Source organism: Rhipicephalus microplus, chromosome 3, assembly GCF_043290135.1.
Source record: "Rhipicephalus microplus isolate Deutch F79 chromosome 3, USDA_Rmic, whole genome shotgun sequence".
Classification (NCBI taxonomy): domain Eukaryota; kingdom Metazoa; phylum Arthropoda; class Arachnida; order Ixodida; family Ixodidae; genus Rhipicephalus; species Rhipicephalus microplus.
In genome coordinates this window covers 210,478,104-210,499,067 of record NC_134702.1, presented here as the reverse complement: position 1 = coordinate 210,499,067, position 20,964 = coordinate 210,478,104, and the positions used below count along the sequence as shown (strand labels likewise).

The window sequence follows — 20,964 nt, the reverse complement described above, 5'->3', positions numbered from 1 at the left end:
GGGAAACACAACCGGTATCAATTGTTCCCACATGTTAAAGGTCGAAAAAGTAAGAAAACTCAGCAACAGTCATTCATTACTGCTCAGGACAGCGCACCCCTCACGACCTAAATAAACTCTCATAAGCAAAGAAACCAACTACACCGCCTTTGCCCCGGGTGAGGATGGAACTCACGACCTTCAGATTATGAGACTGACGCGCTGCCTACTGCGCTACCGAGGCGGACAGGGGTCACTGCGAAACGCAACCGGTATCATTAGTTCCCACAAATTAAAGGTCGAAAAAGTAGGAAAACCGAGCAACAGTCATTCATTACTTCTCCAGACAGTGCACCCCTCACGACCTAATTAAACTCTCATAAGCAAACAAAACATATTCACCGCCTTTGCCCCGGGAGAGGATTGAACTCACGACCTTCAGATTATGAGACTGACGCGCCGCCTACTGCACTACCGAGGCGGACAGGTGTGACTGGGAAACACAACCGGTATCAACAGTTCCCACAAGTTAAAGGTCGAAAAAGTAAGAAAACTCAGCAACAGTCAATCATTACTGCTCCAGACAGCGCACCCCTCCCGACCTAATTAAACTCTCATAAGCAAACAATAAAACTGCACTGCCTTTACCCCGGGTGGGGATTGAACTCACGACCTTCAGATTATAAGACTGACGCGCTGCCTACTGCGCTACCGAGGCGGACAGGGGTCACTGGGAAACACAACCGGTATCAATAGTTTCCACAAGTTAAAAATTGAAACAGTAAGAAAACCGAGCAACAGTCAATTATTACTGCTCCAGACAGCGCTCCCCTCACAACCTAATTAAACTCTCATAAGCAAACAAAAAATGTGTACCGCCTTTACCCTGGGTGTGTATTGAACTCACGACCTTTAGATTATGAGACTGACGCGCTGCCTACTGCGCTTCCGAGGCGGACAGGTGTCTCTGGGAAACACAACCGGCATCAATAGTTCCAACAAGTTAAAAATTGAAAAATTAAGAAAACCGAGCAACTGTCATTCATTACTGCTCCTGATAGCGCACTCCTCACAACCTAATTAAACTCTCATAAGCAAACAAAAAACTGCACCGCCTTTGGCCCGGGTGGGGATTGAACTCACGACCTTCAGATTATGAGACTGACGCGCTGCCTACTGCGCTACCGAGGTGGACAGGTGTCACTGGGAAACACAACCGGTATCAATAGTTCCCTCAAGTTAAAGGTCGAAAAAGTAAGAAAACTCGGCAACAGTCATTCATTACTGCTCCAGACAGCGCACCTTTCACGACCTAATTAAATTCTCATAAACAAACAAAAAAACTTCACCGCCTTTGCCCCGGGTGAGGATTGAACTCACGACCTTCAGAATATGAGACTGACGCGCTGCCTACTGCGCTACCAAGGCAGACTGGGGTCACTGGGAAACGCAACCGGTATCATTAGTTCCCACAAATTAAAGGTTGAAAAAATAAGAAAACCGAGCAACTGTCATTCATTACTGCTCCTGACAGCGCACTCCTCACGACCTAATTAAACTGTCATAAGCAAACAAAAAACTGCACCGCCTTTGGCCTGGGTGAGAATTGAACTCCCGACCTTCAGATTATGAGACTGACGCGCTGCCTACTGCGCTACCGAGGCTTTTTTTTTCTTTATTGCCTGCTTCGCAAACAGTACAAATCAATATAGGAATACAGTGCAGTGTCACGTGTAAAAGTGCTGTCACATCTTCATACTGCGCTACCGAGGCGGACAGGTGTCACTGGGAAACACCCGGTATCAATAGTTCCCTCAAGTTAAAGGTCGAAAAAGTAAGAAAACTCAGCAACAGTCATTCATTACTGCTCCAGACAGCGCACCCCTCAAGACCTAATTAAACTCTCATAGGCAAACAAAAAAACTGCACCGCCTTTGGCCCGGGTGAGGATTGAACTCACGACCTTCAGATTATTAGACTTACGCGCTGCCTACTGCGCTACCGAGGCGGACAGGTGTCACTGGGAAACACAACCGGTATCAATAGTTCCCACAAGTTAAAGGTCGAAAAAGTAAGAAAACTCAGCAACAGTCATTCATTACTGCTCCAGACAGCGCACCCTTCACGACCTAATTAAACTCTCATAAGCAAACAAAACATCCGCCCCACCTTTGCCCCGGGTGAGGATTGAACTCACGACCTTCAGATTATTAGACTTACGCGCTGCCTACTGCGCTACCGAGGCGGACAGGTGTCACTGGGAAACACAACCGGTATCAATAGTTCCCACAAGTTAAAGGTCGAAATAGTAAGAAAACTCAGCAACAGTCATTCATTACTGCTCCAGACAGTGCACCCCTCACGACCTAATTAAACTCTTATAAGCAAACAAAACATCTGCACCACCTTTGCCCCTGGGGAGGTAGGAACTCACGACCTTCAGATTATGAGACTGACGCGCTGCCTACTGCGCTACCGAGGCAGACAGGAGTCCCTGGCAAACGCAACCGGTATCATTAGTTCCCACAAATTAAAGATCGAAAAAGTAGGAAAACCGAGCAACAGTCATTCATTACTTCTCCAGACAGTGTACCCCTCACGACCTAATTAAACTCTCATAAGCAAACAAAACATATTCACCGCCTTTGCCCAGGGAGAGGATTGAACTCACGACCTTCAGATTACGATACTGACGCGCTGCCTACTGCGCTACCGACGCGGACAGGGGTCACTGGGAAACGCAACCGGTATCATTAGTTCCCACAAATTAAAGGTGGAAAATGTAAGAAAACTGAGCAACAGTCATTTATTACTGCTCCAGACAGTGCACCCCTCACGACCTAATTAAACTCTCATGAGCAAACAAAAAATCTGCAGTAAATTTGCCCCGGGTGAGGATTGAACTCACGACCTTCAGATTATGAGACTGACAAGCTGCCTACTGCGCTACCGAGGCGAACAGGCGTCACTGGGAAACACAACCGGTATCAATTGTTCCCACATGTTAAAGGTCGAAAAAGTAAGAAAACTCAGCAACAGTCATTCATTACTGCTCAGGACAGCGCACCCCTCACGACCTAAATAAACTCTCAAAGGCAAACAAAAAATCTGCACCGCCTTTGCCCCGGGTGTGGATTGAACTCACGACCTTCAGATTATGAGACTGAAGCGCCGCCTACTGCGCTACTGAGGCGGACTGGTGTCACTGGGAAACACAACCGGTATCAATAGTTCCCACAAGTTAAAGGTCGAAAAAGTAAGAAAACTCAGCAACAGTCATTCATTACTGCACCAGACAGCGCACCCTTCATGACCTAATTAAACTCTTATAAGCAAACAAAACAACTACACCGCCTTTGCCCCGGGTGAGGATGGAACTCACGACCTTCAGATTATGAGACTGACGCGCTGCCTACTGCGCTACCGAGGCGGACAGGGGTCACTGCGAAACGCAACCGGTATCATTAGTTCCCACAAATTAAAGGTCGGAAAAGTAAGAAAACCGAGCGACAGTCATTTATTACTGCTCCAGACAGTGCACCCCTCACGACCTAATTAAACTCTCATGAGCAAACAAAAAATCTGCACCAAAGTTGCCCCGGGTGAGGATTGAACTCACGACCTTCAGATTATGAGACTGACGCGCTGCCTAGTGCGCTTCCGAGGCAGACAGGGGTCACTAGGAAACGCAACCGGTATCATTAGTTCCCACAAACTATAGGTCGAAAAGTTAGAAAACCGAGCAACAGTCATTCATTACTGCTCCAGACAGCGCACCCCTCACGACCCAATAAATCTCTCATAGGAAAACAAAAAAAATCTGCAACACCTTTGCCCCGGGTGGGGATTGAACTCACGACCTTCAGATTATGAGACAGACGTGCTGCCTTTGCACTACGAAGGCGGACAGGGGTCACTGGGAAACGCAACCGGTATCATTAGTTCCCACAAATTAAAGGTCGAAAAAGTAAGAAAACCGAGCAACAGTCATTCATTACTGCTCCAGACAGTGCACCCCTCACGACCTAATTAAACTCTCATAAGCAAACAAAAAACTTTACCGCCTTTGCCCCGGGTGTGGATTGAACTCACGACCTTCAGATTATGAGACTAACGCGCTGCCTACTGCGCTACCGAGGCGGACAGGTGTCACTGGGAAACACAACCGGTATCAATAGTTCCCGCACGTTAAAGGTCGAAAAAGTAAGAAAATTCAGCAACAGTCATTCGTTACTGCTCCAAACAGCGCACTCTCACGACCTAATTAAACTCTCATATGCAAACAAAAATTCTGCACCGCCTTTGCCCCGGGTGTGGATTGAACTGACGACCTTGAGATTATGAGACTGACGCACCGCCTACTGCGCTACCGAGGCGGACTGGTGTCACTGGGAAACACAACCGGTATCAATAGTTCCCACAAGTTAAAGGTCGAAAAAGTAAGAAAACTCAGCAACAGTCATTCATTACTGCTCCAGACAGCGCACCCTTCACGACCTAATTAAACTCTCATAAGCAAAGAAACCAACTACACCGCCTTTGCCCCGGGTGAGGATGGAACTCACGACCTTCAGATTATGAGACTGACGCGCTGCCTACTGCGCTACCGAGGCGGACAGGGGTCACTGCGAAACGCAACCGGTATCATTAGTTCCCACAAATTAAAGGTCGAAAAGTAGGAAAACCGAGCAACAGTCATTCATTACTTCTCCAGACAGTGCACCCCTCACGACCTAATTAAACTCTCATAAGCAAACAAAACATATTCACCGCCTTTGCCCCGGGAGAGGATTGAACTCACGACCTTCAGATTACGAGACTGACGCGCTGCCTACTGCGCTACCGACGCGGACAGGGGTCACTGGGAAACGCAACCGGTATCATTAGTTCCCACAAATTAAAGGTTGAAAAAATAAGAAAACCGAACAACTGTCATTCATTACTGCTCAAGACAGTGCACCCCTCACGACCTAATTAAACTCTCATGAGCAAACAAAAAATCTGCAACAAATTTGCCCCGGGTGAGGATTGAACTCACGACCTTCAGATTATGAGACTGACGCGCTGCCTACTGCGCTACCGAGGCAAACAGGCGTCACTGGGAAACACAACCGGTATCAATAGTTTCCACAAGTTAAAGGTCGAAAAAGTAAGAAAACTCAGCAACCGTCATTCATTACTGCTCCAGACAGCGCACCCTTCACGACCTAATTAAACTCCTATAAGCAAACAAAACAACTACACCGCCTTTGCCCCGGGTGAGGATAGAACTCACGACCTTCAGATTATGAGACTGAAGCACCGCCTACTGCGCTACCGAGGCGGACTGGTGTCACTGGGAAACACAACCGGTATCAATAGTTCCCACAAGTTAAAGGTCGAAAAAATAAAAAAACTCAGCAACAGTCATTCATTACTGCTCCAGACAGCGCACCCTTCACGACCTAATTAAACTCTCATAAGCAAACAAAACAACTACACCGCCTTTGCCCGGGTGAGGATGGAACTCACGACCTTCAGATTATGAGACTGACGCGCTGCCTACTGCGCTACCGAGGCGGACAGGGATCACTGCGAAACGCAACCGGTATCATTCGTTTCCACAAATTAAAGGCCGAAAAAATAGGAAAACTGGGTAACAGTCATTCATTACTGCTCCAGACAGTGCACCCCTCCCGATCTAATTAAAATCTCATGAGCAAACAAGAAATCTGCTCCGCCTTTGCCCCGGGTGAGGATTGAACTCATGACCTTCAGATTATGAGACTGACGCGCTGCCTACTGCGCTACCGAGGCGGACAGGGGTCACTTGGAAACACAACCGGTATCAATAGTTTCCACAAGTTAAAAATTGAAACAGTAAGAAAACCGAGCAACAGTCAATTATTACTGCTCCAGACAGCGCACCCCTCACGACCTAATTAAACTCTCATAAGCAAGCAAAAAATGTGTACCGCCTTTACCCTGGGTGTGTATTGAACTCACGACCTTCAGATTATGAGACTGACGCGCTGCCTACTGCGCTTCCGAGGCGGGCAGGTGTCTTTGGGAAACACAACCGGCATCAATAGTTCCCACAAGTTAAAAATTGAAAAATTAAGAAAACCGAGCAACTGTCATTCATTACTGCTCCTGACAGCGCACTCCTCACGACCTAATTAAACTCTCATAAGCAAACAAAAAACTGCACCGCCTTTGGCCCGGGTGAGAATTGAACTCACGACCTTCAGATTATGAGACTGACGCGCTGCCTACTGCGCTACCGAGGCGGACAGGTGTCACTGGGAAACACAACCGGTATCAATAGTTCCCACACGTTAAAGGTCGAAAAAGTAAGAAAATTCAGCAACAGTCATTCGTTACTGCTCCAAACAGCGCACCCCTCACGACCTAATTAAACTCTCATAGGCAAACAAAAATTCTACACCGCCTTTGCCCCGGGTGTGGATTGAACTCACGACCTTGAGATTATGAGACTGACGCGCCGCCTACTGCGCTACCGAGGCGGACTGGTGTCACTGGGAAACACAACCGGTATCAATAGTTCCCACAAGTTAAAGGTCGAAAAAGTAAGAAAACTCAGCAACAGTCATTCATTACTGCTCCAGACAGCGGCCCCTTCACGACCTAATTAAACTCTCAGAAGGAAAGAAACCAACTACACCGCCTTTGCCCCGGGTGAGGATGGAACTCACGACCTTCAGATTATGAGACTGACGCGCTGCCTACTGCGCTACCGAGGCAGACAGGAGTCCCTGGCAAACGCAACCGGTATCATTAGTTCCCACAAATTAAAGGTTGAAAAAGTAGGAAAACCGAGCAACAGTCATTCATTACTTCTCCAGACAGTGTACCCCTCACGACCTAATTAAACTCTCATAAGCAAACAAAACATATTCACCGCCTTTGCCCCGGGAGAGGATTGAACTCACGACCTTCAGATTACGATACTGACGCGCTGCCTACTGCGCTACCGACGCGGACAGGGGTCACTAGGAAACGCAACCGGTATCATTAATTCCCACAAATTAAAGGTGGAAAATGTAAGAAAACTGAGCAACAGTCATTTATTACTGCTCCAGACAGTGCACCCCTCACGACCTAATGAACTCTCATGAGTAAACAAAAAATCTGCAACAAATTTGCCCCGGGTGAGGATTGAACTCACGACCTTCAGATTATGAGACTGACGCGCTGCCTACTGCGCTACCGAGGCGAACAGGCGTCACTGGGAAACACAACCGGTATCAATTGTTCCCACATGTTAAAGGTCGAAAAAGTAAGAAAACTCAGCAACAGTCATTCATTACTGCTCAGGACAGCGCACCCCTCACGACCTAAATAAACTTTCATAGGCAAACAAAAAATCTGCACCGCCTTTGCCCCGGGTGTGGATTGAACTCACGACCTTCAGATTATGAGACTGACGCGCTGCCTACTGCGCTTCCGAGGCGGACAGGTGTCTCTGGGAAACACAACCAGCATCAATAGTTCCCGCAAGATAAAAATTGAAAAATTAAGAAAACCGAGCAACTGTCATTCATTACTGCTCCTGACAGCGCACTCCTCACGACCTAATTAAACTCTCATAAGCAAACAAAAAACTGCACCGCCTTTGGCCCGGGTGAGAATTGAACTCACGACCTTCAGATTATGAGACTGACGCGCTGCCTACTGCGCTACCGAGGCGGACAGGTGTCACTGGGAAACACAACAGGTATCAATAGTTCCCACACGTTAAAGGTCGAAAAAGTAAGAAAATTTAGCAACAGTCATTCGTTACTGCTCCAAACAGCGCACCCCTCACGACCTAATTAAACTCTCATAGGCAAACAAAAATTCTGCACCGCCTTTGCCCCGGGTGTGGATTGAACTCACGACCTTGAGATTATGAGACTGACGCGCCGCCTACTGCGCTACCGAGGCGGACTGGTGTCACTGGGAAACACAACCGGTATCAATAGTTCCCACAAGTTAAAGGTCGAAAAAGTAAGAAAACTCAGCAACAGTCATTCATTACTGCTCCAGAACGCGGCCCCTTCACGACCTAATTAAACTCTCAGAAGGAAAGAAACCAACTACACCGCCTTTGCCCCGGGTGAGGATGGAACTCACGACCTTCAGATTATGAGACTGACGCGCTGCCTACTGCGCTACCGAGGCAGACAGGAGTCCCTGGCAAACGCAACCGGTATCATTAGTTCCCACAAATTAAAGGTTGAAAAAGTAGGAAAACCGAGCAACAGTCATTCATTACTTCTCCAGACAGTGTACCCCTCACGACCTAATTAAACTCTCATAAGCAAACAAAACATATTCACCGCCTTTGCCCCGGGAGAGGATTGAACTCACGACCTTCAGATTACGATACTGACGCGCTGCCTACTGCGCTACCGACGCGGACAGGGGTCACTAGGAAACGCAACCGGTATCATTAGTTCCCACAAATTAAAGGTTGAAAAAATAAGAAAACCGAGCAACTGTCATTCATTACTGCTCCTGACAGCGCACTCCTCACGACCTAATTAAACTGTCATAAGCAAACAAAAAACTGCACCGCCTTTGGCCTGGGTGAGAATTGAACTCACGACCTTCAGATTATGAGACTGACGCGCTGCCTACTGCGCTACCGAGGCTTTTTTTTCTTTATTGCCTGCTTCGCAAACAGTACAAATCAATATAGGAATACAGTGCAGTGTCACGTGTAAAAGTGCTGTCACATCTTCATACTGCGCTACCGAGGCGGACAGGTGTCACTGGGAAACACAACCGGTATCAATAGTTCCCTAGGGTTAAAGGTCGAAAAAGTAAGAAAACTCAGCAACAGTCATTCATTACTGCTCCAGACAGCGCACCCCTCAAGACCTAATTAAACTCTCATAAGCAAACAAAAAAACTGCACCGCCTTTGGCCCGGGTGAGGATTGAACTCACGACCTTCAGATTATGAAACTGACGCGCTGCCTACTGCGCTACCGAGGCGGACAGGTGTCATTGGGAAACACAACCAGTATCAATAGTTCCCACAAGTTAAAAATTGAAAAAGTAAGAAAACTCAGCAACAGTCATTCATTACTGCTCCAGACAGCGCACCCCTCACGACTTAATTAAACTCTTATAAGCAAACAAATATCTGCACCACCTTTCCCCGGGTGAGGATTGAGCTCACGACCTTCAGATTATGAGACTGACGCGCTGCCTACTGCGCTACCGAGGCGGACAGGGGTCACGGGGAAACGCAACCGGTATCATTCGTTTCCACAAATAAAGGTCGAAAAAATAAGAAGACTGTGCAACAGTCATTCATTACTGCTCCAGACAGTGCACCCCTCACGACCTAATTAAACCCTCAGAAGCAAACAAAGCATCTGCACCGCCTCTGCCCCGGGTGAGGATTGAACTCACGACCTTAAGATTATGAGACTGACGCGCTGCCTACTGGGCTACCGAGGCGGACAGGTGACACTGGGAAACACAACCGGTATCAATAGTTCCCACAAGTTAAAGGTCGAAAAAGTAAGAAAACTCAGCAACAGTCATTCATTACTGCTCCAGACAGCGCACCCCTCACGACTTAATTAAACTCTCATAAGCAAACAAAAAACTTCAGCGCCTTTGCCCCGGGTGAGGATTGAACTCACGACCTTGAGATTATAAGACTGACGCGCCGCCTACTGCGCTACCGAGGCAGACAGGGGTCACTGCGAAACGCAACCGGTATCATTAGTTCCCACAAATTAAAGGTCGAAAAAGTAAGAAAACCGAGCAACAGTCATTTATTACTGCTCCAGACAGCGCACCCCTCCCGACCTAATTAAAATCTCATGAGCAAACAAAAAATCTGCACCGCCTTTGCCCCGGGTGAGGATTGAACTCACGACCTTCAGATTATGAGACTGACGCGCCGCCTACTGCACTACTGAGGCGGACTGGTGTCACTGGGAAACACAACCGGTATCAATAGTTCCCACAAGTTAAAGGTCGAAAAAGTAAGAAAACTCAGCAACAGTCATTCATTACTGCTCCAGACAGCGGCCCCTTCACGACCTAATTAAACTCTCAGAAGCAAAGAAACCATATTCACCGCCTTTGCCCTGGGAGAGGATGGAACTCACGACCTTCAGATTACGAGACTGATGCGCTGCCTACTGCGCTACCGACGCGGACAGGGGTCACTGGGAAACGCAACCGGTATACTTAGTTCCCACAAATTAAAGGTGGAAAAAGTAAGAAAACTGAGCGACAGTCATTTATTACTGCTCCAGACAGTGCACCCCTCACGACCTAATTGAACTCTCATGAGCAAACAAAAAATCTGCAACAAATTTGCCCCGGGTGAGGATTGAACTCACGATCTTCAGATTATGAGACTGACGCGCTGCCTACTGCGCTACCGAGGCGGACAGGCGTCACTGCGAAACGCAACCGGTATCATTAGTTCCCACAAATTAAAGGTCGAAAAAGTAAGAAAACCGAGCAACAGTAATTCATTACTGCTCCACACAGTGCACCCCTCACGACCTAATTAAACTCTCAAAAGCAAACAAAAAATCTGCACCGCCTTTGCCCTGGGTTATGATTGAACTCACGACCTTCAGATTATGAGACTGACGCGCTGCTTAATCGCTACCGAGGCAGACAGGGGTCACTGGGAAATGCAACCGGTATCATTAGTTCCCACAAACTATAGGTCGAAAAAGTAAGAAAACCGAGCAACAGTCATTCATTACTGCTCCAGACAGCGCACCCCTCACGACCCAATAAATCTCTCATAGGAAAACAAAACAATCTGCAACACCTTTGCCCCGGGTGGGGATTGAACTCACGACCTTCAGATTATGAGACAGACGTGCTGCCTTTGCACTACCGAGGCGGACAGGGGTCACTGGGAAACGCAACCGGTATCATTAGTTCCCACAAATTAAAGGTTGAAAAAGTAAGAAAACTCGGCAACAGTCATTCATTACTGCTCCAGACAGCGCACCCTTCTCGACCTAATTAAACTCTCATAAACAAACAAAAAAACTTCACCGCCTTTGCCCCGGGTGAGGATTGAACTCACGAGCTTCAGAATAAGAGACTGACGCGCTGCCTACTGCGCTACCGAGGCAGACTGGGGTCACTGGGAAACGCAACCGGTATCATTAGTTCCCACAAATTAAAGGTTGAAAAAATAAGAAAACCGAGCAACTGTCATTCATTACTGCTCCTGACAGCGCACTCCTCACGACCTAATTAAACTGTCATAAGCAAACAAAAAACTGCACCGCCTTTGGCCTGGGTGAGAATTGAACTCACGACCTTCAGATTATGAGACTGACGCGCTGCCTACTGCGCTACCGAGGCGGACAGGGGTCACTGCGAAACGCAACCGGTATCATTAGTTCCCACAAAAAAAGGTCGAAAAAGTAAGAAAACCGAGCAACAGTCATTTATTACTGCTCCAGACAGTGCACCCCTCACGACCTAATTAAACTCTCATGAGCAAACAAAAAATCTGCACCAAAGTTGCCCCGGGTGAGGATTGAACTCACTACCTTCAGATTATGAGACTGACGCGCTGCCTAGTGCGCTTCCGAGGCAGACAGGGGTCACTGGGAAACGCAACCGGTATCATTAGTTCCCACAAACTATAGGTCGAAAAAGTAAGAAAACTGAGCAACAGTCATTCATTACTGCTCCAGACAGCGCAACCCTCACGACCCAATAAATCTCTCATAGGAAAACAAAAAAAATCTGCAACACCTTTGCCCCGGGTGGGGATTGAACTCACGACCTTCAGATTATGAGACAGACGTGCTGCTTTTGCACTACCGAGGCGGACAGGGGTCACTGGGAAACGCAACCGGTATCATTAGTTCCTATACATTAAAGGTCGAAAAAGTAAGAAAACCGAGCAACAGTCATTCATTACTGCTCCAGACAGTGCACCCCTCACGACCTAATTAAACTCTCATAAGCAAACAAAAAACTTTACCGCCTTTTCCCCGGGTGTGGATTGAACTCACGACCTTCAGATTATGAGACTGACGCGCTGCATACTGCGCTACCGAGGCGGACAGGTGTCACTGGGAAACACAACCGGTATCAATAGTTCCCACACGTTAAAGGTCGAAAAAGTAAGAAAATTCAGCAACAGTCATTCATTACTGCTCCAAACAGCGCACCCCTCACGACCTAATTAAACTCTCAAAGGCAAACAAAAATTCTGCACCGCCTTTGCCCCGGATGTGGATTGAACTCACGACCTTGAGATTATGAGACTGACGCACCGCCTACTGCGCTACCGAGGCGGACTGGTGTCACTGGGAAACACAACCGGTATCAATAGTTCCCACAAGTTAAAGGTCGAAAAAGTAAGAAAACTCAGCAACAGTCATTCATTACTGCTCCAGACAGCGCACCCTTCACAACCTAATTAAACTCTCATAAGCAAAGAAACCAACTACACCGCCTTTGCCCCGGGTGAGGATGGAACTCACGACCTTCAGATTATGAGACTGACGCGCTGCCTACTGCGCTACCGAGGCGGACAGGGGTCACTGCGAAACGCAACCGGTATCATTAGTTCCCACAAATTAAAGGTCGAAAAAGTAGGAAAACCGAGCAACAGTCATTCATTACTTCTCCAGACAGTGCACCCCTCACGACCTAATTAAACTCTCATAAGCAAACAAAAAAACTGCACCGCCTTTGGCCCGGGTGAGGATTGAACTCACGACCTTCAGATTATGAGCCTGACGCGCTGCCCACAGCGCTACCGAGGCGGACAGGTGTCACTGGAAAACACAACAGGTATCAATAGTTCCCACAAGTTAAAGGTCGAAAAAGTAAGAAAACTCAGCAACAGTCATTCATTACTGCTCCAGACAGCGCACCCCTCACGACTTAATTAAACTCTTATAAGCAAACAAATATCTGCACCACCTTTCCCCGGGTGAGGATTGAGCTCACGACCTTCAGATTATGAGACTGACGCGCTGCCTACTGCGCTACCGAGGCGGACAGGGGTCACGGGGAAACGCAACCGGTATCATTCGTTTCCACAAATAAAGGTCGAAAAAATAAGAAGACAGGGCAACAGTCATTCATTACTGCTCCAGACAGTGCACCCCTCACGACCTAATTAAACCCTCATAAGCAAACAAAGCATCTGCACCGCCTCTGCCCCGGGTGAGGATTGAACTCACGACCTTCAGATTATGAGACTGACGCGCTGCCTACTGGGCTACCGAGGCGGACAGGGGTGACTGGCAAACGCAACCGGTATCATTCGTTTCCACAAATTAAAGGTCGAAAAAATAAGAAAATTCAGCAACAGTCATTCATTACTGTTCCAGACAGCGCACCCCTCACGACCTAATTAAACTCTCATAAGCAAACAAAAAAACTGCATCGACATTGGCCCGCCTTAAGATTGAACTCACGACCTTCAGATTATGAGACTGATGCGCTGCCTACTGCACTACCGAGGCTTTTTTTTTTTTCTTTATTGCCTTTTAATAACCACAAGCAAAAGGATTACATACAAAATATGTACACTTAATAAAACACCAGCTTCAACTTGGCCAGTGCACTTGGTTTAAAAAGGCTTCACAGAAGCCAATTGGTCGAGCACAGGTAACCACTCGGGGGGTTCAGGCAGCGCTTTAAACACGTCTCGTGTATACAGCATACTCTCAACAAAATAGTCTCTCGCTGAACGTGCGTCTACACGCATATGTCGTACATCCATCCTTGTCCTCCACACACTATGCATGCAAAGCAACATTAACATGTCACTCGGCACTTCCCCTGCAGCTGCACACGGAAGAAAACGGATTCCAAAGGCGTTGATAGGTAGTTCTTTTTTTATAGTCCGTTGTAGTACGTCCCACAAGAACACAGCATCATGGCAGTCGAGAAAGATATGATTTATCGTTTCTGGTTTGCCGCAGATTAGACAGTTGACGGACCACGGTACAAAAAGCCCTTTACTTTTTAGCCATGGCAGTACAGGGAGAGTGCCGGTATGCACTTGAAAGAAGAATGTTTTGACAGAGGGTCTGACCGGCATTCTCTTAACACGTTTAAACACGTCACGCTCAGAACCTAGCCTGCACGAAGCTCGGTAGACGGGCACTGGCAGGAAGACATCAAGAAGGTCACGATACAGTTTCTTTTTAGTCACGTCGGACAAGTATTCGTACGAAAATCTTTCCTTGAGCAGGCGTGTAGCTGTAACTACTTCTCGCAAATAAGGACTGAGTGGTCCAGCTTCGAAAGAAAAAGATGACACGACGAAATCAGGTAAGGGGGTCTGCAGTCTTGCTTGGATCACAGTTCTCAAGAAATTGTCAGTTTGATCTCGAGCGAACATGAATCTGCTCACCAACTGCTTAAAAAACAAATGCAAAAGCCCCAGACCACCATATTTTACCCTATGAAATAAGTTGCACCGGCTCGTGCGCTCCCACTGCGACCCCCATATAAAGGTCGCGAATACTCGGTGCATTTTCTGGACAGAAGTGCGGGTCATGGTTAACACTTGTAATACATAAAACACTTTTGCAATCAGAAATACATTGCACACGGACGCTTTTGCAAACATTGATAAATTGCGACCTCCCCACTTATCAGTACAATTTTTAATGCGTTGACGTTCCTCAGACCAATACTCCGTAGCATTGCGGTAATGATCCAAAGGCACACCGAGGTACTTTCCGGGCATGATTTTCCAATTCATGTTACAGTAAACTTCGGGTGTGCTTTGCCACTGGCCATGCCAAAAGCCTAGACATTTTGGCCAACTAATTGCGCTGCCCGTTGCTGCACAGAATTCCCTAGCTATTCGTACAACTTCTTGCACACTTTCTTTGTCACTGCAAAACACTGCGACGTCATCAGCATAGGCTAAAATTCTAATTCCACTGGTCAGAAACGTATACCCTCTTATACTTGGTGTTGCAAGTATTCGTAAACAGAAGGGCTCTAAGTAAAGCGCGAAAAGGAGTGGCGACAAAGCACAACCTTGCTTCACGCTCGAGCGCACAGGAATTGAAGCACTTACTTCTTTGTTGATTACTAAATTAGCCCTACAGTCATGATACACCATTCTAACACCTTCTGTAATGACAGTTCCTACATTCACATGTTCCAGCAATAAAAACAAAATTTCATGTACAACTTTATCGAACGCTTTGTGCAGGTCTAGCTGAATCATGGCCACGCGGTCATTATTTGCATCACAGCATTCTAGAATACTTCTGGTTACGTGTATATTTGTGAATATGGTTCTGCCCTTAATCCCACATGTCTGATGCGGGCCGACAAGGGATGTGACAACACTTTGGAGCCGTCTTGCTAGGACCTTCGTGTATATTTTATAGTCAGTGTTGCTCAAACTGATAGGTCGGTAGGATTCCACTGAAAGTAGCTTTGCGGGGTCATCAGTTTTGGGGATTAATACTACGTGTGCTGTCCTAAATGAATGAGGTGTTTGCTGCTTGTCGTAGCATTCTCTGATCACTCGGTGTAATGCCAGTGCCATTTCTGTCTTAAAAAATTTGTATATGGCAGCACCAAGCCCATCCGGCCCTGGTGACTTGCCGTTACCCAGGTTATCTATAGCTGATTCAATTTCTGCCACAGTGATTTCTACTTCCAGTAGCTCCCGCTCAGAGTCTTCCAATCTCGGCATAAGGGTCAGAAAGTCCTCTTTGAATCGTTCGGGGTCATTGATTGTATGGCTAAGGAGTTGCGTATAAAACTCGACAAAGGCGTGCTTTATCTGTTCGCGGTCCCGGGTAATGTAATTGCGGTATCGAATTTCATTTATCTCTTTGTTTGCTGCATGTTTCTTTTCTTCACTGAGCACTCGCTTAGTGGACGTTTCACCCATCCACAGCCGTTCAGTGCGAGCCCTTATCATTGCTCCGCGGTACTTTTCGTCGTCGATGAATTCGAGCTTTGCTTTCGCCTCCTTTATTTCTTTCTTAAATTTTCCCGGCACTTCATTTTCTACGCTTAACATGTAGTCTAGTTCGCTTTGTAACTGCCTCTCTTGTTGCCTTTCCCGATTACGTAATACACAGGCTCTTTCAATCGCTATCATCTTTATATCACACTTCATTTGCTCCCACACAGCTATGAAGTTATTGGTCTCCAAACGAAGAGCATTTGAAAGACATTCTTTGGTTTTTGTGACAAATATTTCATCTTGCAGCAGCTTTTCATTAAATTTCCATAGAAACCAATTAAACTTCGCAGCCTTACGTTTTTCGCCAATGTTGACCTTGACCAGACAGTGATCACTAAAACTAAGATGTTGAGTTTGATAAGATGAGCATAGTGGCACCAACTTTGCCGACAAATATATTCTGTCTAACCTCGCGTGCGAATGACCTTGAAAGTGCGTATATCCTACTTCACCCTCTCGCGTCATTACATAACCGACATCTTCCAGCCCTGTCTCGTTCACTATTTTATTCAACAGCTCAGCGCTTCTATCGCGCACATTGAAGCTCGTTGTCTTATCCTCCGCTCTACAGACACAATTGAAATCCCCTAGAACCACAACATTTCTTTCCGTTTTCAAGAACCCTTCAATCGCTCTGAAAAAAAGTTCCCGTTCGTGCGATCTGTTCGGTGCATAAACACACACAACGCGCCAAGGCAGTCCAGAAAAACTGAAGTCGCACACAACCAGCCTACCGCTATCGCAGGTAGACACATTTTCAACAACCGCGATGCTACTACGTATGAAAACGACACAGCCTCCTGACCGCCCAACAGCATGACAAACGCAGACATTGTACCTAGAGCGAAAAACTTGAACCATTTGCTCCGTTTGTTCTTCACTTTCCATTTTAGTTTCTTGTACAGCCAGGAGGTCTATGTCGTTTTCTAACAAAATGCGACTAATCTGGCATTGTCTCCTGCGCGAACACAGGCCTCTTGAGTTCAACGTCGCGATGCAAATACCAGTTTTAAAGTTAGTCGCCATTTCTTGAAGGTTGTTTCGTCAGGTGTCATACTCACGTCGCAACAGTGGTTGCGTGTGCTCAGCGTAGAAAGCCTCGGAACGTCTCCTCCGCTACGGCGGGGCCGACGTTTGAGTGCCCCTACGGTCAGGCGACAGGTTTGGTCGTGGTTTAAAGGTAGGCCGGCGACCAGTCGCCGTCTTTGTTGGAGGTTCACTGGTGGCCGACGTGTCAACATTTCCGGTACCGTCAGGTGTTTCACGAGCTCGCTTTAAAGCGATAGCACCGGCCTTGGTCATCTCGGCGTCCGTTGCTTCCGGGCCGCCCTCTCGCGCAGCTGAAGATGACTTGCTCGCTGCTGTAGCGTCGTCCTCTACTGCTGCCGTGTCTAAATTCGTTCCTGGCGCACCAGAGTGCTTGTCGCCTTCATTGGTAGATTCCAGTGCGGCCCCAGTAGACTGTTCAGGGGGCGTGGCAGGGCCTTCCGTACAACCGTCTTCCCTGCTCGCTTCTTCGGCATCCACGGCATCCATCAGGTGTTCAGACACTTCGTCTGTTTGGCCTGGGCCCGCAATGCTGGCGTACGACCTCACACAGTGGGCGTCATCGTGGCCATAGCGACGACAGACCCCACAGCGCGGCACGCGGCAATCCCGTCGAATGTGTCCGATAGCCCGGCATCGGAGGCAGAGCGGTGATCTGCCAGGAATTACGACGAGCGCCATGTCCTCCGCAACTCGTAGTTGGTGTGGCAGGTCGTCCACGGACACGCCCGCGTGTAGCCTCAGCGTGACCGACCGCGTGGTTGAACCTTTGTCATTGCAACCCTGCACCTTCCATTTATCTCTGCTTATCTCGGTCACTTTTCCGTAGGGCGTTAAGGCGACTCGCACAGCCTCGTCCGGCACGCCATGAAGAAGCCAGTACAACTTCAGCCGCACACCTCGATCACGGGGGTAAACCACCATACAGCGATGGTCCTTTAGGTCAAATGACTCCGCCGCCAGCATCTTCTTTTTACCCTCATCATCCTTGAACGTCACTGCCCATACGTGATTCATTTGGTATGCCCCAAGGGCAACCACTTCCGGCAGCAGCGAAAGACGAGCAAGGCTGTCTCGGACATGCTCCACTCGATATGGCCTGGCCTTCAAATTTCCGTGCAAAAAAACCGTGTGCAAAACAGAATCACCTGAAGGCAGCTGAGGCAGAACAACCTGGAAATCTTCGCCTGGCTTTTCGGTACACCTGATACCGCGGCCCACACGGGCCGCTGAAACCGCCCCTACACGGGAGCACATGATAAACACGTCCGTACGCTGTCGCGGCCGGAAGTGGAATGACCACTGCGCTACCGAGGCAGACTGGGGTCACTGGGAAACGCAACCGGTATCACTAGTTCCCACAAATTAAAGGTTGAAAAAATAAGAAAACCGAGCAACTGTCATTCATTACTGCTCCTGAAAGCGCGCTTCCCACGACCTAAATAAACTCTCATAAGCAAACAAAGACCTGCACCGCCTTTGGCCCGGGTGAGAATTGAACTCACGACCTTCAGATTACGAGACTGACGCGCTGCCTATTGCGCTACCGAGGCGGACAGGTGTCACTTGGAAACACAACCGGTATCAATAGTTCCCTCAAGTTAAAAGTCGAAAAAGTAAGAAAACTCAGCAGCAGTCACTCATTACTGCTCCAGACAGCGCACCCCTCACGACTTAATTAAACTCTCATAAGCAAACAAAAAACTTCAGCGCCTTTGCCCCGGGTGAGGATTGAACTCACGACCTTGAGATTATGAGACTGACGCGCCGCCTACTGCGCTACCGAGGCGGACAGGGGTCACTGCGAAACGCAACCGGTATCATTAGTTCCCACAAATTAAAGGTCGAAAAAGTAAGAAAACCGAGCAACAGTCATTTATTACTGCTCCAGACAGCGCACCCCTCCCGACCTAATTAAAATCTCATGAGCAAACAAAAAATCTGCACCGCCTTTGCCCCGGGTGAGGATTGAACTCACGACCTTCAGATTATGAGACAGACGTGCTGCCTTTGCACTACCGAGGCGGACAGGGGTCACTGGGAAACGCAACCGGTATCATTAGTTCCCACAAATTAAAGGTTGAAAAAGTAAGAAAACTCGGCAACAGTCATTCATTACTGCTCCAGACAGCGCACCCTTCTCGACCTAATTAAACTCTCATAAACAAACAAAAAAACTTCACCGCCTTTGCCCCGGGTGAGGATTGAACTCACGAGATTCAGAATAAGAGACTGACGCGCTGCCTACTGCGCTACCGAGGCAGACTGGGGTCACTGGGAAACGCAACCGGTATCATTAGTTCCCACAAATTAAAGGTTGAAAAAATAAGAAAACCGAGCAACTGTCATTCATTACTGCTCCTGACAGCGCACTCCTCACGACCTAATTAAACTGTCATAAGCAAACAAAAAACTGCACCGCCTTTGGCCTGGGTGAGAATTGAACTCACGACCTTCAGATTATGAGACTGACGCGCTGCCTACCGCGCTACCGAGGCGGACAGGGGTCACTGCGAAACGCAACCGGTATCATTAGTTCCCACAAAAAAAGGTCGAAAAAGTAAGAAAACCAAGCAACAGTCATTTATTACTGCTCCAGACAGTGCACCCCTCACGACCTAATTAAACTCTCATGAGCAAACAAAAAATCTGCACCAAAGTTGCCCCGGGTGAGGATTGAACTCACGACCTTCAGATTATGAGACTGACGCGCTGCCTAGTGCGCTTCCGAGGCAGACAGGGGTCACTGGGAAACGCAACCGGTATCATTAGTTCCCACAAACTATAGGTCGAAAAAGTAAGAAAACTGAGCAACAGTCATTCATTACTGCTCCAGACAGCGCAACCCTCACGACCCAATAAATCTCTCATAGGAAAACAAAAAAAATCTGCAACACCTTTGCCCCGGGTGGGGATTGAACTCACGACCTTCAGATTATGAGACAGACGTGCTGCTTTTGCACTACCGAGGCGGACAGGGGTCACTGGGAAACGCAACCGGTATCATTAGTTCCCATAAATTAAAGGTCGAAAAAGTAAGAAAACCGAGCAACAGTCATTCATTACTGCTCCAGACAGTGCACCCCTCACGACCTAATTAAACTCTCATAAGCAAACAAAAAACTTTACCGCCTTTGCCCCGGGTGTGGATTGAACTCACGACCTTCAGATTATGAGACTGACGCGCTGCATACTGCGCTACCGAGGCGGACAGGTGTCACTGGGAAACACAACCGGTATCAATAGTTCCCACACGTTAAAGGTCGAAAAAGTAAGAAAATTCAGCAACAGTCATTCATTACTGCTCCAAACAGCGCACCCCTCACGACCTAATTAAACTCTCAAAGGCAAACAAAAATTCTGCACCGCCTTTGCCCCGGATGTGGATTGAACTCACGACCTTGAGAATATGAGACTGACGCACCGCCTACTGCGCTACCGAGGCGGACTGGTGTCACTGGGAAACACAACCGGTATCAATAGTTCCCACAAGTTAAAGGTCGAAAAAGTAAGAAAACTCAGCAACAGTCATTCATTACTGCTCCAGACAGCGCACCCTTCACAACCTAATTAAACTCTCATAAGCAAAGAAACCAACTACACCGCCTTTGCCCCGGGTGAGGATGGAACTCACGACCTTCAGATTATGAGACTGACGCGCTGCCTACTGCGCTACCGAGGCGGACAGGGGTCACTGCGAAACGCAACCGGTATCATTAGTTCCCACAAATTAAAGGTCGAAAAAGTAGGAAAACCGAGCAACAGTCATTCATTACTTCTCCAGACAGTGCACCCCTCACGACCTAATTAAACTCTCATAAGCAAACAAAAAAACTGCACCGCCTTTGGCCCGGGTGAGGATTGAACTCACGACCTTCAGATTATGAGCCTGACGCGCTGCCCACTGCGCTACCGAGGCGGACAGGTGTCACTGGAAAACACAACAGGTATCAATAGTTCCCACAAGTTAAAGGTCGAAAA

At 47.8% G+C, this 20,964-nt stretch overlaps 26 non-coding genes across 26 annotated transcripts; all 26 read right to left on the bottom strand.

Moving 5' to 3' along the window:
- Nucleotides 1-150: 150 nt before the first annotated feature.
- TRNAM-CAU (transfer RNA methionine (anticodon CAU)) lies at nt 151-223 on the bottom strand. The gene has a single exon. It is a non-coding gene; the product is annotated as a tRNA-Met (tRNA).
- A 401-nt stretch (nt 224-624) lies between these two features.
- Nucleotides 625-697, bottom strand: TRNAI-UAU (transfer RNA isoleucine (anticodon UAU)). The gene has a single exon. It is a non-coding gene; the product is annotated as a tRNA-Ile (tRNA).
- A 637-nt stretch (nt 698-1,334) lies between these two features.
- On the bottom strand, nt 1,335-1,407 carry TRNAM-CAU (transfer RNA methionine (anticodon CAU)). Its single transcript has one exon. It is a non-coding gene; the product is annotated as a tRNA-Met (tRNA).
- A 507-nt stretch (nt 1,408-1,914) lies between these two features.
- Nucleotides 1,915-1,987, bottom strand: TRNAI-AAU (transfer RNA isoleucine (anticodon AAU)). Its single transcript has one exon. It is a non-coding gene; the product is annotated as a tRNA-Ile (tRNA).
- A 164-nt stretch (nt 1,988-2,151) lies between these two features.
- Nucleotides 2,152-2,224, bottom strand: TRNAI-AAU (transfer RNA isoleucine (anticodon AAU)). The gene has a single exon. It is a non-coding gene; the product is annotated as a tRNA-Ile (tRNA).
- Nucleotides 2,225-2,862: 638 nt separating this feature from the next.
- Nucleotides 2,863-2,935, bottom strand: TRNAM-CAU (transfer RNA methionine (anticodon CAU)). The gene has a single exon. It is a non-coding gene; the product is annotated as a tRNA-Met (tRNA).
- A 401-nt stretch (nt 2,936-3,336) lies between these two features.
- TRNAM-CAU (transfer RNA methionine (anticodon CAU)) lies at nt 3,337-3,409 on the bottom strand. Its single transcript has one exon. It is a non-coding gene; the product is annotated as a tRNA-Met (tRNA).
- Nucleotides 3,410-4,519: 1,110 nt separating this feature from the next.
- TRNAM-CAU (transfer RNA methionine (anticodon CAU)) lies at nt 4,520-4,592 on the bottom strand. Its single transcript has one exon. It is a non-coding gene; the product is annotated as a tRNA-Met (tRNA).
- A 400-nt stretch (nt 4,593-4,992) lies between these two features.
- TRNAM-CAU (transfer RNA methionine (anticodon CAU)) lies at nt 4,993-5,065 on the bottom strand. Its single transcript has one exon. It is a non-coding gene; the product is annotated as a tRNA-Met (tRNA).
- Nucleotides 5,066-5,702: 637 nt separating this feature from the next.
- On the bottom strand, nt 5,703-5,775 carry TRNAM-CAU (transfer RNA methionine (anticodon CAU)). Its single transcript has one exon. It is a non-coding gene; the product is annotated as a tRNA-Met (tRNA).
- A 400-nt stretch (nt 5,776-6,175) lies between these two features.
- On the bottom strand, nt 6,176-6,248 carry TRNAM-CAU (transfer RNA methionine (anticodon CAU)). Its single transcript has one exon. It is a non-coding gene; the product is annotated as a tRNA-Met (tRNA).
- Nucleotides 6,249-6,649: 401 nt separating this feature from the next.
- Nucleotides 6,650-6,722, bottom strand: TRNAM-CAU (transfer RNA methionine (anticodon CAU)). Its single transcript has one exon. It is a non-coding gene; the product is annotated as a tRNA-Met (tRNA).
- A 400-nt stretch (nt 6,723-7,122) lies between these two features.
- Nucleotides 7,123-7,195, bottom strand: TRNAM-CAU (transfer RNA methionine (anticodon CAU)). The gene has a single exon. It is a non-coding gene; the product is annotated as a tRNA-Met (tRNA).
- Nucleotides 7,196-7,595: 400 nt separating this feature from the next.
- Nucleotides 7,596-7,668, bottom strand: TRNAM-CAU (transfer RNA methionine (anticodon CAU)). The gene has a single exon. It is a non-coding gene; the product is annotated as a tRNA-Met (tRNA).
- A 401-nt stretch (nt 7,669-8,069) lies between these two features.
- Nucleotides 8,070-8,142, bottom strand: TRNAM-CAU (transfer RNA methionine (anticodon CAU)). The gene has a single exon. It is a non-coding gene; the product is annotated as a tRNA-Met (tRNA).
- Nucleotides 8,143-8,542: 400 nt separating this feature from the next.
- On the bottom strand, nt 8,543-8,616 carry TRNAM-CAU (transfer RNA methionine (anticodon CAU)). The gene has a single exon. It is a non-coding gene; the product is annotated as a tRNA-Met (tRNA).
- A 271-nt stretch (nt 8,617-8,887) lies between these two features.
- TRNAM-CAU (transfer RNA methionine (anticodon CAU)) lies at nt 8,888-8,960 on the bottom strand. Its single transcript has one exon. It is a non-coding gene; the product is annotated as a tRNA-Met (tRNA).
- A 634-nt stretch (nt 8,961-9,594) lies between these two features.
- TRNAI-UAU (transfer RNA isoleucine (anticodon UAU)) lies at nt 9,595-9,667 on the bottom strand. The gene has a single exon. It is a non-coding gene; the product is annotated as a tRNA-Ile (tRNA).
- Nucleotides 9,668-10,305: 638 nt separating this feature from the next.
- TRNAM-CAU (transfer RNA methionine (anticodon CAU)) lies at nt 10,306-10,378 on the bottom strand. The gene has a single exon. It is a non-coding gene; the product is annotated as a tRNA-Met (tRNA).
- Nucleotides 10,379-11,015: 637 nt separating this feature from the next.
- On the bottom strand, nt 11,016-11,088 carry TRNAK-CUU (transfer RNA lysine (anticodon CUU)). Its single transcript has one exon. It is a non-coding gene; the product is annotated as a tRNA-Lys (tRNA).
- Nucleotides 11,089-12,435: 1,347 nt separating this feature from the next.
- On the bottom strand, nt 12,436-12,508 carry TRNAM-CAU (transfer RNA methionine (anticodon CAU)). The gene has a single exon. It is a non-coding gene; the product is annotated as a tRNA-Met (tRNA).
- Nucleotides 12,509-13,143: 635 nt separating this feature from the next.
- Nucleotides 13,144-13,216, bottom strand: TRNAM-CAU (transfer RNA methionine (anticodon CAU)). The gene has a single exon. It is a non-coding gene; the product is annotated as a tRNA-Met (tRNA).
- A 5,720-nt stretch (nt 13,217-18,936) lies between these two features.
- TRNAM-CAU (transfer RNA methionine (anticodon CAU)) lies at nt 18,937-19,008 on the bottom strand. The gene has a single exon. It is a non-coding gene; the product is annotated as a tRNA-Met (tRNA).
- A 164-nt stretch (nt 19,009-19,172) lies between these two features.
- TRNAK-CUU (transfer RNA lysine (anticodon CUU)) lies at nt 19,173-19,245 on the bottom strand. The gene has a single exon. It is a non-coding gene; the product is annotated as a tRNA-Lys (tRNA).
- A 1,347-nt stretch (nt 19,246-20,592) lies between these two features.
- TRNAM-CAU (transfer RNA methionine (anticodon CAU)) lies at nt 20,593-20,665 on the bottom strand. The gene has a single exon. It is a non-coding gene; the product is annotated as a tRNA-Met (tRNA).
- A 164-nt stretch (nt 20,666-20,829) lies between these two features.
- TRNAM-CAU (transfer RNA methionine (anticodon CAU)) lies at nt 20,830-20,902 on the bottom strand. Its single transcript has one exon. It is a non-coding gene; the product is annotated as a tRNA-Met (tRNA).
- Between the last annotated feature and the right edge of the window lie 62 nt (nt 20,903-20,964).